The 15,801-nt window shown below is 47.6% G+C and overlaps 1 long non-coding RNA gene across 1 annotated transcript; it reads left to right on the forward strand.

The window, feature by feature from the left end:
* Positions 1 to 4,055: 4,055 nt before the first annotated feature.
* LOC146072871 (uncharacterized) lies at positions 4,056 to 14,231 on the forward strand. Its single transcript, XR_014473252.1, has 3 exons — positions 4,056 to 4,166; positions 13,258 to 13,292; positions 14,027 to 14,231. It is a non-coding gene; the product is annotated as an uncharacterized LOC146072871 (long non-coding RNA).
* Positions 14,232 to 15,801: the final 1,570 nt, after the last annotated feature.

The raw sequence follows: 15,801 nt of genomic DNA on the forward strand, positions 1-15,801 counted from the left end.
ACCTCTATGCTCCTCCTGATAGGTGCATCTCTGCATATCTATCCAATCTACCCAACAGGTTAAACCAAGTGTAACCCGCTTTAATTTATACTTATTCCTACGACCAATCTAGATACGCAGGGATTCCCCGGCGTTATCTGTAGTTAAAGAGTGCCCCAAAAAACAGAGAGTCTTTCTCTTTCTTCTCCTTACACTCTGGATGGTAACAGGTTCTCAGGACAGAAGCAGCAGGTGACTTGGACAGGCAAACTGAGCTTGACAGACAGGACAAGTCTGTCTGTCAAGACAGGCAGGACAAGCCTCAGGACACGGGAACCAACAGACTGGACAGGTGGGGTAATGCCAAGGAACCGGGAACACTCTGGACATGCAGGACAGAACTATAACCGGCATGGGACTGAATAACCAGAGGGTTTATATAGAGAGCACAATGTGGTGCTGATTACACATTGCCTACAGGTGAGCACTGCAGGCTAGAAGCCTAATTAAGACACACCTGAGTCCTGATAACACACCACTGAAAGTAGCTGCAATGGCCCAGGCTGACCACTGGAGGCCACCAGCGAGTAAACACACACACATGCTGGAATAAACCCAGGGAGCAGAATCCAGGGAAAACAGAAAAACTGCACACAGAATATGTAAAACTGCACATTTACACCGATCCGCTGGAGGCGGATCGTAACAGTACCCCCCCTTAAAGAGGGGTCAAGGGACCCCGATACCAGGTTCTCCAAAACCCTGGCAAGCGGGTACAAACAACAAAAACAGGAACAAGCTGCGGCTGCAGCTTGTAACAGAAGGGGAAGGGTCGAATTTGCAGGGGCGGCACCTAATATGGGCAGCAGGCTGCCTGTGACCATGGCTGAGTGGAGCAGCAGCATGCAGCGGTGAGTGATGAGCAGTGCGTCCCCCTGTCCCTCCACCAGCGGCCTGCTGTCAGCAGCGCGTCCGCCCTGTGCCCCCCTCCCCATCAGCGGCCTGCTGCCGCTGCCGATGAGAAGTCCCAGCAGGGGCAGCGCATCACCGCTCAGGAGACCCGGCACCCACTACATCGGAATAAGCAGCTGCCGCTGCCTGATAAGGATACTTGGCACTGCAGCGTTCTCTATGGCTGATTATGCCCGGTCACACTATAGGTCTGATGTATTAGTGACCGCTGCCAGGTGTCCTGCTGTGAGCTGCCGAAAGTAGATGCGGTGAGTGGGCGGAGCTTTTGATGTGACTTGCTCCGCCTCCTTCAGTTCCTCTCCTCTTGCTGTGGACTTGCAGGTGGGAATTATAACAATGTCATCGTGGGTCCTAGTTTCCTGCCGCAGGCAGAGGATCCATCATCCACCCTCAGAGGACCCATGCGAGTACAGGTTGAACTGGGTACAGGAAAAAATATTGTGCCTACCGGTAGCCTGACCCATGAATATGGCCCTGCTGCTCCCCCGCTCCCTCCCCCACCCGGCTGCGGTCTGGAGGCCACCCAGGTGCGGTGCAAGTGGCACTTACAGTGTGGAGGATGGATGCGGCACTTACAGTTTGGAGGATGCTGCCGGGATACAGCAGCTGTCAGAGGCACCCGGCAGCATAGACGTGCGCATGAGGGGTGCCGGGGGTGCACAGGCACCTCCTAATTGGCCCCCACACGATTGCAGCACCTCCCAACAGTCACAGCTACCCCCCGCCCGCAGCCCGGCCAGCCTGCCAATTTTCAATTGCTGACACTCCCCCCAAACTGTCTGTGACTCGTCTCACACACTGCTGTGGCGCGTGCTGGGACGAGAAGGGACAGTGTGTGTCTGATGTGCCCTCCTGCTCCAGCGGCGCTGCGTGATGAGACACCCGCACTCAGGCACGCCGCTAAGTTTTGCTGTCTGGTCAGTGGTGGTGCAGGGAGGCGTGCGCCATATGGACACAGTCTCCGTTCTCCCGCTGCTTGCACCGCACCTGGGTGGCCTCCAGACCCAAGCCGACTGGCCCAGCCCCAGGACGCAGAGAGCAAGGCAATCAGCAGGAGCAGGTTAGGAAAAATTTAAAAAGGGACAGTCACACAGTCAAAAGGAGACTGTCATTTATTTTTTGGTGTTTGACTGGGTCTGATGTTACTTCGCCCAGCTGGTTGACAGCCCCAGCTGCCCTGGCAGGCCTGCCCATCACAGGCCATCGTTGCCCGGCCATAGATCGCGGAGGAGCCACTGCCACCCTCACAGAACACTGCACAGCACAATTACCACAGGCTAAGTGCATGCAACCCCTGGCATCTAGCATGAAACCCATAGCAACGAGCATAAAACCCATAGCAACAAGCATGTAGGTAAGCGTCACTTATGTGGCATAATATAAAATGGGCATTATGGTGTTAGGGATAACATGTAATGGGCATTATGGTGTGTGGCATAATGTGTAATGGTCATTTGTGGTTTACTGTGTAATGGTTGTGTGACATGTAATAGGCATTATGGTATAAATTTTCAACGCCCACTGTCCCTGCTTTCCCTATTTAAAAAAATATTGTCAAGCTCTGGCATAATGGGCCTTATTCTGGTTGATGCGGTCCTTTCCGAATTCTTTCGGAGGGAGATTTTTAACTATCTGCGCATGCGTAGGCAATGCAATGTGCATGTGCAACACAGTGTCTTCGCACTGGTTCTCACCAATACGTCTACAAATGTGCACCGAACTCCCTCGTGACATATCGGCGTCATGTGGGCGTGCACGAACAGTGGTAGGCATACATACGGACTGGACACCGAGCGCAAGCGAACCAACACGGCAGAAATCTGCGGAGTCCATAAGCAAGTTTCAGTTTGCGGAGAGCACTTGTTCATGCGCTATGCATTCGGATCGCCCAATTAGTACGGCCGCACCTGAAGCACTCTCAGCTGAACACAATACAATCCACTCCTCTACTCATTAGTGATTAATTACACTCTTTTCACAGGTTCAATTGAAAGCATTGCTGGCTAAATGGCCCATTACAAAATACTAGAATATATGCTGCAAACACGACTGGATTGTTGCTATCTGACCCACATTTACACTACAAGCAATGGACCAAAGATAAATGCACATCTGACTATTACATTCATCGGAAACAGCACACATGTGGGGGGGGGGGGGGAATATATCTATTACATAATAACACATTATAACATTATTTCACCATGTAACTTGTCCGAATAGATTACTGAGGTTTGCGCACATACACCAACTCGGTGCGTACGGCCAGGTTCCCGTCCGTTCGCACGCAGTAAGACCGTGCAGAATCTTAGAGTTCGCACCGCACACGCACATTTGGATGCAGTCTGCAGACACTCCCTCTTCTTAGAGAGTCCGTGCGTACGGATGCGGACGACCTGTGGGCGTGTGTTCTTGGAATGTCCGCCGTGCATGGCGTTCGTTCATTTCCAAAAGAATTCGGAACGGGCCGCATCAACCAGAATAAGGCCCAATGTGTAATGGGCATTAATGGCATGTGGCTTTCTGTGTAATGGGCATTACCATTTGTTAGATAGTATGTAATGGGCATTATGGTTTGTTATATAGTATGTAATGGGCATCATGTGTAATGGGCATTATGGCATGTGGCTTTATGTGTAATGGGCATTACAGTTTGTTATATAGTATGTAATGGGCATTATGGTTTGTTAGATAGTATGTAATGGGCATTATGGTTTGTTATATAGTATGTAATGGGCATCATGTGTAATTGGCATTATGGCATGTGGCTTTATGTGTAATGGGTATTACAAAGTTTGCTAAAATGTGCAATGGGCATTACGCTGTGTGGTATAATGTTAGTCTGCACCCCCTTTTTGCCGTGCAAGAACCCCACCTACTACAAATGGGTGCTCCAGCACTGTGGCACCAAGCTACACCACTGGGTACAGTATGTGTATGTGTGCTGCAGCAGTTTCCACATTCCCAGGGCTTCCTTATAGCTATTTAGCTCATATGGAAGCCGGGCTGCTCTGGCCGTGCTCTGTGTGCTGCTGTACATTCCTCAGCAGCAGGGAGGGGGAGGACGGGGGACTGAGGAGAGACAGAGCTGATGAGGAAGTAGGGGGTCGTCAGAGACAGAAGCAGCACTGACTCCTCCTGTACTTACACATTGTTAAAAGCAGCTGGGAGACCAGGATTACTGTGGTCCTGAGGGGTCTGTAATACCCAGTAAGGTATGTGATTAGTCTGACCATGCCGAGTATTGTGTTACATATGTCTGTTCTACTAACAGCGGGCAGTACTGGGGATACCAGCACTGACCACACTGACTGCCCTCTATAAGGGAACCAGTATATATAGCACTGACTCCTCCTGTACTTACACATTGGTACCAGCAGCTGGGAGACCCGGATTACTGTGGTCCTGAGGGGTCTGTAATACCCAGCAAGGTATGTGATTAGTCTGACCATGCCGAGTATTGTGTTATATATGTCTGTTCAACTAAAAATGGGCAGTACTGGGGATAACAGCACTAACTGCCCCCTATAAGGAAATCATGTAACTTAGTGTTCACTCTAGGAGTGACATCGGGCAGGGCGCTAACGTCATGGAGGGGGCGTGCCCGGGCCACCGCCGTAATGAAAGAGGCCTGCTTGGGCCGCCATTGTCATTAAAGGGGGCGGGCCCGGCCGCCACAGTCATCAAAGGGGGCGGGCCCGGACCCTCCGAATACACTGTTCTCCCGGGGAAGCGCCAGGCATCGCCGTCAATGGCGACGCTGGGCTTCCCCGTGAGGCTGTTTTAGCGGGGCGCTGCGAGACGGGCAGGGCGCATTTTGCCCTTTAAAAATCGGGCAGGGCGCAGCGCCCCACTATAACAGCCTAGCGGGAACACTATAACTTACTACATACGCTGTCCATGTGGATTGATGTACGTGGGTAAAACCATTCTTCAGTATATGGGACGCATGGCCCTACACCGTAGCGCGAGTAAACAGGCAACGTCAGGGGAAACCAATGAAACATTGTTGCCAGTTTAAACATAATGTATCATCCTTGAGATATAAAAAATTTGACCATGTACCAATGAACAGGAGGGGTGGCGACAGAAAAGCGGGTAAAGTGGGTAAAGCGCTTCTCCGCAAAGACGCCCAGTGGGTTTATTTCCCGACAACCGTATCACCGCATGTTCTCCATGAATATCTGTCTTTCACCTGCTGCGTCTAGATCGCGTTTACTCATTTTACATGAAGAGCAACTAGTACAATCTCTCACTTGGGATACAAGTTTGTAACATATTAATATTGTTACATTTATATACATGTTACTTTACTTCTTTTGAGCTACTGTCTGAATCATGTTGAGGGATCTTTATTTACAACTTCTTACTATACTGCAGCGTATGCTTTATCTGTGAATACTGTAAGGTATGCTGCTGTTTTCCTATTAACCCTGATTACTATGGGCACTAGTCAATTAATATGAGTGTCACTCAGGCACTCCCCTGTTTAATGTTGATTGACTCGGTACCAATTGTCTCTAGTCCATTTCCAGCAGAATAGTAGTAGCATGTTGGTCATATAAAATACTGCATCTGATCCTTGTTACAGTATGTCTCCCAAATTTATGGATATACAGTATTTCCCTGTTCCATTCACAAACGTCCTTTTTTCTGTACTCTTGTTGTCATTATTGATGTTTTATCATCACTATGGGACCACAGTTGTTGGTACATCAGTCAGATACTGATGATGTCATACGATCACCTGGGCGGGGTTGTCTGTGAGTTCTCTTGCACATGTCTGTATACTGGTACTTAAGCACACTCCGTTACACTGTTTGCTGGTGATTCCTGATGAAGCATTTGAAGCTGCTTTTACGATTGTAAGGGTATTATTTCTACAAATACTGAGAGTGCCGCCACACACAACTACCTACCGACTAAGTCATGGGATGGCACCTGGTGCATAAATAAAATCATTTATACCATTGAGTGCCAAGTCTGCAGGACTGTGTAGTGTATATATATATATATATATATATATATATATATATATATATATCCTCTGTTAGGCTGTGTACACACAGGGGCGATTTTGTCTAATATCGCGGGAAATATGGTCGCTGAGCGACCATATTGGCCACGATGGGAGTGTGCACTGGCGATATATCGCCGGGTGCGCGCTCCTGTTTTTACCCCCGTAATGATCACTTGTCGCAGGAACATGCTACTGCGACCAGCTCCCCCGGCAGTTTATTTTTCATCAGCGACCATCTCTGGTCGCTGATGCAAACGGAACACTGAGCGATATATCCCCACGTGTGTACGGAGCTTTACTGTGATCATAGCTTTCTCATGCACCCTAGATAAGCTCATTTACCTGAAACCTGGGACAGCTGCCCCTTTACTACTAATTCAGGTGCTGTGTTTGGGATGTCTCACCTTTAAAAGCCATAAGGTACTTGGCAGTTGAGCTTTAACCCAATAAAATAACACATGTTCATTTTAGCTATGATGTGTAAGCAGGTGCCAGGTTCCTAAGAAAACCAGTTGTTAGTGTAGGACTTGCAGTAAAATGGGGTCCCTTGGCGATGGGCTGCAAGCTTAAATGCATTGATCAATTCATGAACTAAAACCCCATTATTTATTTAATTGTGAACGTTTGTACTGTGAGAAATATGGTTAGAATTGTATGAAAGATGCCTGTATTGCAACTTGAGTTATAGGTGAAATGTGTTACATAGAGAGCATATGATTTGGAAGGGGGTGTGTATTCTTTTGTTTAATTAAAAAGCGGTTACAGAGTAAGATGTACATTGATAGTGTGGATGGTACAGTGACATTTGTGGGTGTGGGGGGGGGCTGTGTGTGCATGTTGTTGAGGTGTGTGTGTGTTCAATAGTATAGTACGGTGTTTTTGAGTTAGCGGTTCCCCACTGGCGGAGGTCACGACACAGGAAACAGGAGGCTGGGTAGTGATAGGGGTGTGTGGGCATAAGGGGGACTAAAGAGGAGGGTGGGGGACACTGTGCAGCTTCTGCCAGTGGGTGAGGGTCCAGCGTGGCAGCACAGGAGTACAGGACGGTGGCCCTGAGTCAGTGTCTCCTCCTACTGGGTGGGAGTTAGGGTGCATGAGAGCAGGAGGCTGGGCTTTGAGGCATGATAGTGGTATGTGGGCAACACAGGGTGAGCGACTCCCCAGTGGTGGAAGTTACAGGGCAGGAGAGCAGGAAGCTGGGTAGTGATAGGAGTGTCTGGGCATACGGGGGACTAAAGAGGAGGGTGGGGGACACTGTGCAGCTTCTGCCAGTGGGTGAGGGTCCAGTGTGGCAGCACAGGAGTACAGTATGGTGCCCCTGAGTCAGTGTCTCCTCCTACTGGATTGGAGTTAGGGTGGATGAGAGCAGGAGGCTGGGTATGATAGGGGAATGTGGTAGACACAGGGTGAGCGGGTCCCCACTGGCGGAATTTACGGGACAGGAGAACAGGAGGCAGGGCAGTGATAGAAGTGTGTGGGAATGAGGTGTAGTAAAGGTTTTTGGCTGTTGCTGAGTAGGGATGGGCATTGGTGCAGACGCCATTGATGGTTGGCATTGATGGCGATTTTGCACCCTGCCATCGATAGTAGTAACATATTACTTGGATAACCATCAATTGTTGTAGCTATCGATAGTCATCCATTATAGCTGACTGAATAGGCCGTGGGTCAATCAGAACTTGGTGGCGGGACTTCCGGGTGCGGGGGGCGGATCTATGCTCCGTGTCCCGGCACCTTAAAATTGCGGGAGGGGGGTTGTCGGGGTCAGTGAATTGCGGGGGGGGGGGGGTGTGGAGGTCCATGAATTGCGGGAGGGGCGCGGGGGTGCCGTGAATCAAGGGAGGGGGGGCGCAGGGGGGTGGTGCGGGGGTCCGTGAATCGCGGGAGGGGGCATGAATCGCAGGAGGGGGGGTCGTGTGGGGCTGCGAATCGCAGGAGGGGGTGTGGGTGGTGCCATGAGAGGGGGCGTGAATCGCGGAAGGGGGTCTGCAAATTGCGGGAGGGGGCGCTGGAGGGGGGTGTGAATCGCGGGGGGCACGAATCGCGGGAGGGGGACGGGAGGTAGAGGGGGTGTCCGCAAATTGCGGGAGGGGGGCGCTATGGGGGGTTCTGTGAATCGCGGAAGGGGGGGTCGCAAATCGCTTGAGGGGGGGTGCAGTGAATCGCGGGAGGGGGCGGTGGTCCGCAAATCACGGAAGGGGGGGTCGCGGGGGGCCTGCGAATTGCGGGAGGGGGGGTCGCAGGGGTCCCGCAAATCGTGGGAGGGGGGTCACGGGGGGCCTGCGAATCACGGAAGGGGGGTCGCTGAGGGCACGCGTATGGAGCGAGGGGGGGTCGCGGGGGTCCCTCGAATCGCGGAAGGTGCGGGTCGCGGAGGTCCCGCGAATCACGGAAGGGGGGGTCGCGGGGGCCCACAAATCGCGGGAGGGGGTGGTCGGGGGGAGCCCGCAAATTGCGCAAGGGGGGGTCCCGCGAATCGCGGGAGAGGGGGTCGCGGGGGTCCCGCGAATCGCGGGAGGGGGTGCTGGCAGAGGGTAGGGGGTGCGGGAGTTAAGGTGGCTATACACAAGCAGATTTATCTGCAGATCTGTCTGGTTGGAACAAAAACATGGTTACGGATGAGAGTAAATGACAGTTGACCATTGCTTGGAAATGCTGGAAAACTGCCAAACTGTCACTCATGCATAACCATGTTTTTGTTCCAACCAGCCAGATCTGAAGATAAATCTTACTAGTGTATGGGCACCTTAATGGTGGATGGTGGCTGTGGAGTAATGGTGGATGGTGGGCGTGTACTGTAGCCCTGGCTGGGCGGGGGGAGGTGATGTCAAGGGGGTGGAACATTATACACATGAAAATGTTATACACAGAAAACAATTGTGTATGCCGCTGGGCGGGAACGTTAGCTACACAGGGGATGAGTGACAGATATGGCTAAATATATTATATATATATATATATATATATATATATATATATCCAGTACCTAGGTTCTAAAAATATGGAGGACCCCTGCTAGTTTTGTCCCCCATATTTTAGGAACCAGGACCGACCCTGGAGCCTTGTGCTGGTTTTAAAAAGTACGGGGAACCCTAACTTAATATGTTCCCTGATGTTTAAAACCAGGAGTGGCTCTTTGAGCCTGGTGCTGAGTACATCCATGGGGGGGGTGTTTTACCCCCACGCCGTTTAAAAAAAAAATCTTTTTCTTCTTTAACACTGCAGCCGATACAAATATGTATTTTTAAATACGAATTGGTAATTGAAAATACAAGTAGATACGACATCGGAAAATACTAATCAGTCAAATTATGCATATGGCTATAACAGCCGTATGCATTTGTATTCAGGCGTATTAAGAATATAAATATGAATTTTCGTATTTGTATTCTTAGTAAATGTCCCCCTATATTAGTTATGTAATAGGAGATTCCTGCTATTACAAGGTATCATAGAAAGTATAGTTACAGAATACGTGACAGTGTATGACGTCTGTTTCTGTCTGAGCCTGAAGCAGTTAACAAACTAAAGGAAAGACCAATGTATAGATTTCCCCAGAAATAACACAGAACAGATGGTAAGAGGCCCCCGAGCTACAGGAAACCGCTGACCACATTCCATGTAACTTATATCGTATGCAGCTGAACAGAGAACATGCACTGAAGACCAACCCCATATAGGGGAGCAGAGTGTAATGTAAGAATCAGTGGTAGTTACAGAGGAATATAACGTCATTCAGATTCACACAAAGCACATTGATCCATTTTCTTTGTGATCCCTCCTAAAGGGAAGATTATATGTGACTAGGTATGTTCCTAATATCCCCTCCTCTGAAGCGAGGGGATGCCTGTGTGTCTTTGCTATAAATATATGAGAGCTTTAATGAGCACGTTGACTCATACTTGCCTACTTTTGAAACCTAGTTTCAGGGAGAATCCAGGTGCTAGTAAAATGTGCCGTGCCGTTGAGGGGGAGGGACATCTTGCTCCATGCCAAAGGCGTGTCTAGCTCCACCCATTTACTGACACTCAGGGGTGTGTTCTGCATGGCAGGTGACAAGTATAGCTGACTTCACAACTTTTTGTTTGCTTGAAACTGCGACCTGCCGCGCTGAAGGCACAGCCGGTGACGGCTCCATCATAGTATCTTACATATTACTCTGTGCAGCAGGTTACTGTATATAAAGGGGTATCTAGGTGACGGTTCCATCATAGTATCTTACATATTACTCTGTGTAGCAGGTTAGTGTATATAAAGGGGTATCTAGGTGACAGCACCATCATAGTATCTTACATATTACTCTGTGCAGCAGGTTAGTGTATATAAAGGGGTATCTAGGTGACAGCTCCATCATAGTATCTTTCATATTACTCTGTGCATCAGGTTAGTGTATATAAAGGGGTATCTAGGTGACCGCTCCATCATAGTATGTTACATATTACTCTGTGCAGCAGGTTAGTGTATATAAAGGGGTATCTAGGTGGCAGCTCCATCATAGTATCTTACATATTACTCTGTGCAGCAGGTTAGTGTATATAAAGGGGTATCTAGGTGACCGCTCCATCATAGTATCTTACATATTACTCTGTGCAGCAGGTTAGTGTATATAAAGGTATATCTAGGTGACAGCTCCATCATAGTATCTTACATATTACTGTGCAGCAGGTTAGTGTATATAAAGGGGTATCTAGGTGACAGCTCCATCATAGTATCTTACATATTACTCTGTGCTGCAGGTTAGTGTATATAAAGGGGTATCTAGGTGACATCTCCATCATAGTATCTTACATATTACTCTGTGCAGCAGGTTGGTGTATATAAAGGGGTATCTAGGTGACAGCTCCATCATAGTATCTTACATATTACTCTGTGCAGCAGGTTAGTGTATATAAGGGGTATCTAGGTGACAGATCCATCATAGTATCCTATATATTACTCTGTGCATCAGGTTAGTGTATATAAAGGGGTATCTAGGTGACGGCTCCATCATAGTATCTTACATATTACTCTGTGCAGCAAGTTAGTGTATATAAAGGTGTATCTAGGTGACAGCTCCATCATAATATCTTACATATTACTCTGTGCAGCAGGTTAGTGTATATAAAGGGGTATCTAGGTGACAGCTCCATCATAGTATCTTACATATTACTCTGGGCAGCAGGTTAGTGTATATAAAGGGGTATATAGGTGACAGCTCCATCATAGTATCTTACATATTACTCTGTGCAGCAGGTTAGTGTATATAAAGGGGTATCTAGGTGACCGCTCCATCATAGTATCTTACATATTACTCTGTGCAGCAGGTTAGTGTATATGAAGGGGTATCTAGGTGACAGCTCCATCATAGTATCTTACATATCACTCTGTGCATCAGGTTAGTGTATATAAAGGGGTATCTAGGTGACGGCTCTATCATAGTATCTTACATATTACTCTGTGCAGCAGGTTAGTGTATATAAAGGGGTATCTAGGTGACTGCTCCATCATAGTATCCTACATATTACTCTGTGCAGCAGGTTAGTGTATATAAAGGGGTATCTAGGTGATCGCTCCATCATAGTATCTTACATATTACTCTGTGCAGCAGGTTAGTGTATTGAAAGGGGTATCTAGGTGACGGCTCCATCATAGTATCTTACATATATCTCTGTGCAGCAGGTTGGTGTATATAAAGGGGTATCTAGGTGACAGCTCCATCATAGTATCTTACATATTACTATGTGCAGCAGGTTAGTGTATATAAAGGGGTATCTAGGTGATCGCTCCATCATAGTATCTTACATATTACTCTGTGCAGCAGGTTAGTGTATTTAAAGGGGTATCTAGGTGACGGCTCCATCATAGTATCTTACATATATCTCTGTGCAGCAGGTTGGTGTATATAAAGGGGTATCTATGTGACGGCTCCATCATAGTATCTTATATATCACTCTGTACATCAGGTTGGTGTATATAAAGGTGTATCTAGGTGACCGCTCCATCATAGTATCTTACATATTACTCAGTGCAGCAGGTTAGTGTATATAATGGGGTATCTAGGTGACAGCTCAATTAAAGTATCTTACATATTACTCTGTGCATCAGGTTAGTGTATATAAAGGGGTATCTAGGTGATAGATCCATCATAGTATTTTACATATTACTCTGTGCAGCAGGTTAGTGTATATAAAGGGGTATCTAGGTGACAGCACCATCATAGTATCTTACATATTACTCTGTGCAGCAGGTTGGTGTATATAAAGGGGTATCTATGTGACGGCTCCATCATAGTATCTTACATATTACTCTGTGCATCAGGTTAGTGTATATAAAGGGGTATCTAGGTGACAGCGTAAATCATAGTATCTTACATATTACTCTGGGCAGCAGGTTAGTGTATATAAAGGGGTATCTAGGTGACAGCTCCATCATAGTATCTTACATATTACTCTGTACAGCAGGTTAGTGTATATAAAGGAGTATCTAGGTGTTGGCTCCATCATAGTATCTTACATATTACTCTGTGCAGCAGGTTAGTGTATATAAAGGGGTATCTAGGTGACCGCTCCATCATAGTATGTTACAGATTACTCTGTGCAGCAGGTTAGTGTATATAAAGGGGTATCTAGGTGACAGCTCTATCATAGTATCTTACATATTACTCTGTGCATCAGGTTAGTGTATATAAAGGGGTATCTGGGTGACAGATCCATCATAGTATCTTACATATTACTCTGTGCAGCAGGTTAGTGTATATAAAGGGGTATCTAGGTGACGGCTCCATCATAGTATCTTACATATTACTCTGTGCAGCAGGTTAGTGTATATAAAGGGGTATCTAGGTGAAAGTGTCACCCTCCTTTCAGGTAAGTATCTTCCCAGGCTTGGTGACGTAGATTCTTTTCTTCTTTATAAATACTACACGTAGTGATAGTTTAACAGTTTCTTTATTACAATATTTTTGCTCAGGCAAACCTGCCAATGTAATAACAATAACGGTATAATAGGTATAACAGATGCCTATTAGTGTACCACCAACATATAACTCAAGTTTTATTATACCGGAACATGCCTCCAACCGCGCGGATGGGACCCTCCTGATGATTCCTCTATATATCAATAAGACAATCCTACCTTAGTTGACTCAGGTAACCCTAGGGTAGCAACGGGTTAATACAGATACAATTTCACTGTAATTTCCTTAATCATCCAAATTACATTCGTCATTCAGGTGAGTATTATTGCGCAATAATGGTGTAATTAAGGGTTTGTATGACTATCTTCCTAATGATCCCTTCTTTCTGCAGGTCCTTCGGTATCTCAGTGTCTACTACTACTTTCGGTAAGTATAACTTAAGAACAATTCTATTCTAAACAATTACGGCTAAAATATTCTTAACACTACTAATACTCTGCAGATTCCATCCGCAATACTATGCATTCAATTAAATCTAACACTGTCCATATATAATCCTTTTTAATGAGTTCCTTTAACCTTCACTGTGCACAGACTCTTTAGATGGGTACCATTAATCCTTGTGGGTATATGCTGATAGGCTATGACTCTAGGGAGCTACTTCTTCTGACTGTACTGTATTATCCTGTAGCGATGGCTGAATCTTCTGTGGGCGTCCCCTGACCTTTAGTCGGGTTTAGCCCGCCTCTTTCCCCCAGTAGGGTAATTGGATTACTGTACTAGTTAACGCCTGTACTGCCTTGATACGGTGGTTGATATTAGGGGCGTCCCCTGACCTGAGTCGGGTTTAGCCCTTGTACAGATGCTGCCTGATGAGTCTCTATACACTCCAGTATGGTGGCAATGTTCCTAGGCTACTTATATATTTTTCCTGAGACTGGAGGTGAGTCAAGTACTATCTGACTTTAAGCACTGTCCATGAAACCACTATGATTTCCTGACTGCCTCTACTGTAGATAAAAGGTCTGTAATAGTGTTTATCACTCTGACTGAACTTGACTGAGTGCTATAACTGGAGGGCAGGCTGTCAGGGGACTGACTTGGACCATGCTTAGGGATAGATTACTACTCACCGCCCCTCTGTCTGGTCTCCGCCTCAGGACTGCCTGATATCTGCCTCAGAAACTTGGTCCCAGCCTTCACTGATGCCAGAGAGCTGTCACTTAACTCTGGGCCGGCCTTCTACTTCATCCCGCCTTCCAGCTGATGCGTAACTCTTACACCGCCCACTTCCTCGTCTGGCTGGACCAGAGACCCAATGCTGAATACCGGATCTCTCACCGGAGCTGCAGTCCACTCCACGGAGCCTCCGGTAAATACGCTGCTGCTCACAGCACTGCTTCTGCCTTGCCTGCTGCGCAGCTCTGCTTTCAATCTCTCTCTCAGGGAACTCCCCGCCGGGATTTTCACTCCAGTCACCGCCGGAGGTCTCCGTGAGGAAGCTGGTGACACTGATAAGTCCTACTACTGACACAGCACCGCTCTCCGCGTCTATGCTGCGTTACTCTGCTTGTCACTATTTCCCTCAGGGATTTCCTCCGCAGCTCTGCCGGTTTCTAAACTTTCCGGGGGCACTGCGACACAGCTCCAATGGCTGTCCCTTTTATATCCATCCCCGTGCACACCGCTCTGAGTCAGCCTGTCCACGCTCCATTAAACTTTATTGTTCCCCACTCTTCCACCTATCAAACCCCATCCATCAGCAGGGCAGATGTAAGGTGCTGCGAGTCTATGGGGACATGCTAATTACATAGTCCAGCACTAAGCAGGCAACATACTTCCTATATACATACTGTGAATGCAACTAGCATATTTGGGGAATACCACATTCTTCCCCTCTAAATAATTGCATGTCCTCATGCATTGTTAGAACCATCTTTAACTTTCATAAGGTATAAACATCAATAACTAAATACACAGAACATAGGTACTAACTACCATGCTGAGAACTTGGTGGTCATATGCATCTCTTCTTATCTCATGCACCTCAGTGTCGGTAGCTGGAAGATGGACAATGACACCTGTTTCAGATCCCCAGGAGGGAGCTAACTCATTACTCTGTTGATCATCTATCCTCCCATCTCGGTCTCCCACTTGGAATGAGGCAGTATTAGTGTCTTGACCATAACTTAGCCCTGGTCGGGGATAGGCTGTCTCCGTCCTTTCTTTCACTACATTCTCGGCCAATTCAAGCCGATGCTCAGGTTCTTTTACCCCGTCAAGCGGTATAACTTCGGTTCTCTCGGGGGGGGGGGGGGGGCGTTAAGTTTCTGATGCGTGGCTCTATTTTTCCTACCAGAAGATCGTCTTCGGAAGAAGGGCGGTGGACTGTTGCACGGAACATATCTCCGCTGAGGGAACATTTCCTCCACTCTCTCCTCTTCACTCGCTTGGTACATACTGACTCCTTCTCCTCTAGCTTCTGCAGCAACCTCTACTTTTGGTGAGTAGGACCGTCTGCGGACGCGGTGTCTGTTGGGAGCAAACCGGCTTCCTTTAACCGGTAGACCGCCAGGGCCAGTCACGTTGGCTGCCTCAGTACCCTTCTCTCCTTCGACCACATCAAACTCCACCACCTCGCCGTCTCAGACACTACGCAGCAACTTCCGGGGGTTGTTTCTGGCTATAGCGGTCTGATGAACGAAGACATCAATTTTAGTGTCGTTCCGGTTAATGAAACCATACTTCTTACGGACATTAAACCACGTAACCGTTCCTTGTACTTGAGTAGCCAGCACTCTCTTCCCTGCCGGACTTCGCCGGCCATAAATAGCTGCATAATTTGGTTCAGAGTCTGGGGTTGGCTGTACGATTTTTGGGTCAGTATCGAGGTTAGTTCGGCAGGGCAATTTCTTAGGACATTCATGCCCACGAT

Source organism: Crinia signifera, chromosome 4, assembly GCF_055691185.1.
Source record: "Crinia signifera chromosome 4, ASM5569118v1, whole genome shotgun sequence".
Lineage (NCBI taxonomy): Eukaryota > Metazoa > Chordata > Amphibia > Anura > Myobatrachidae > Crinia > Crinia signifera.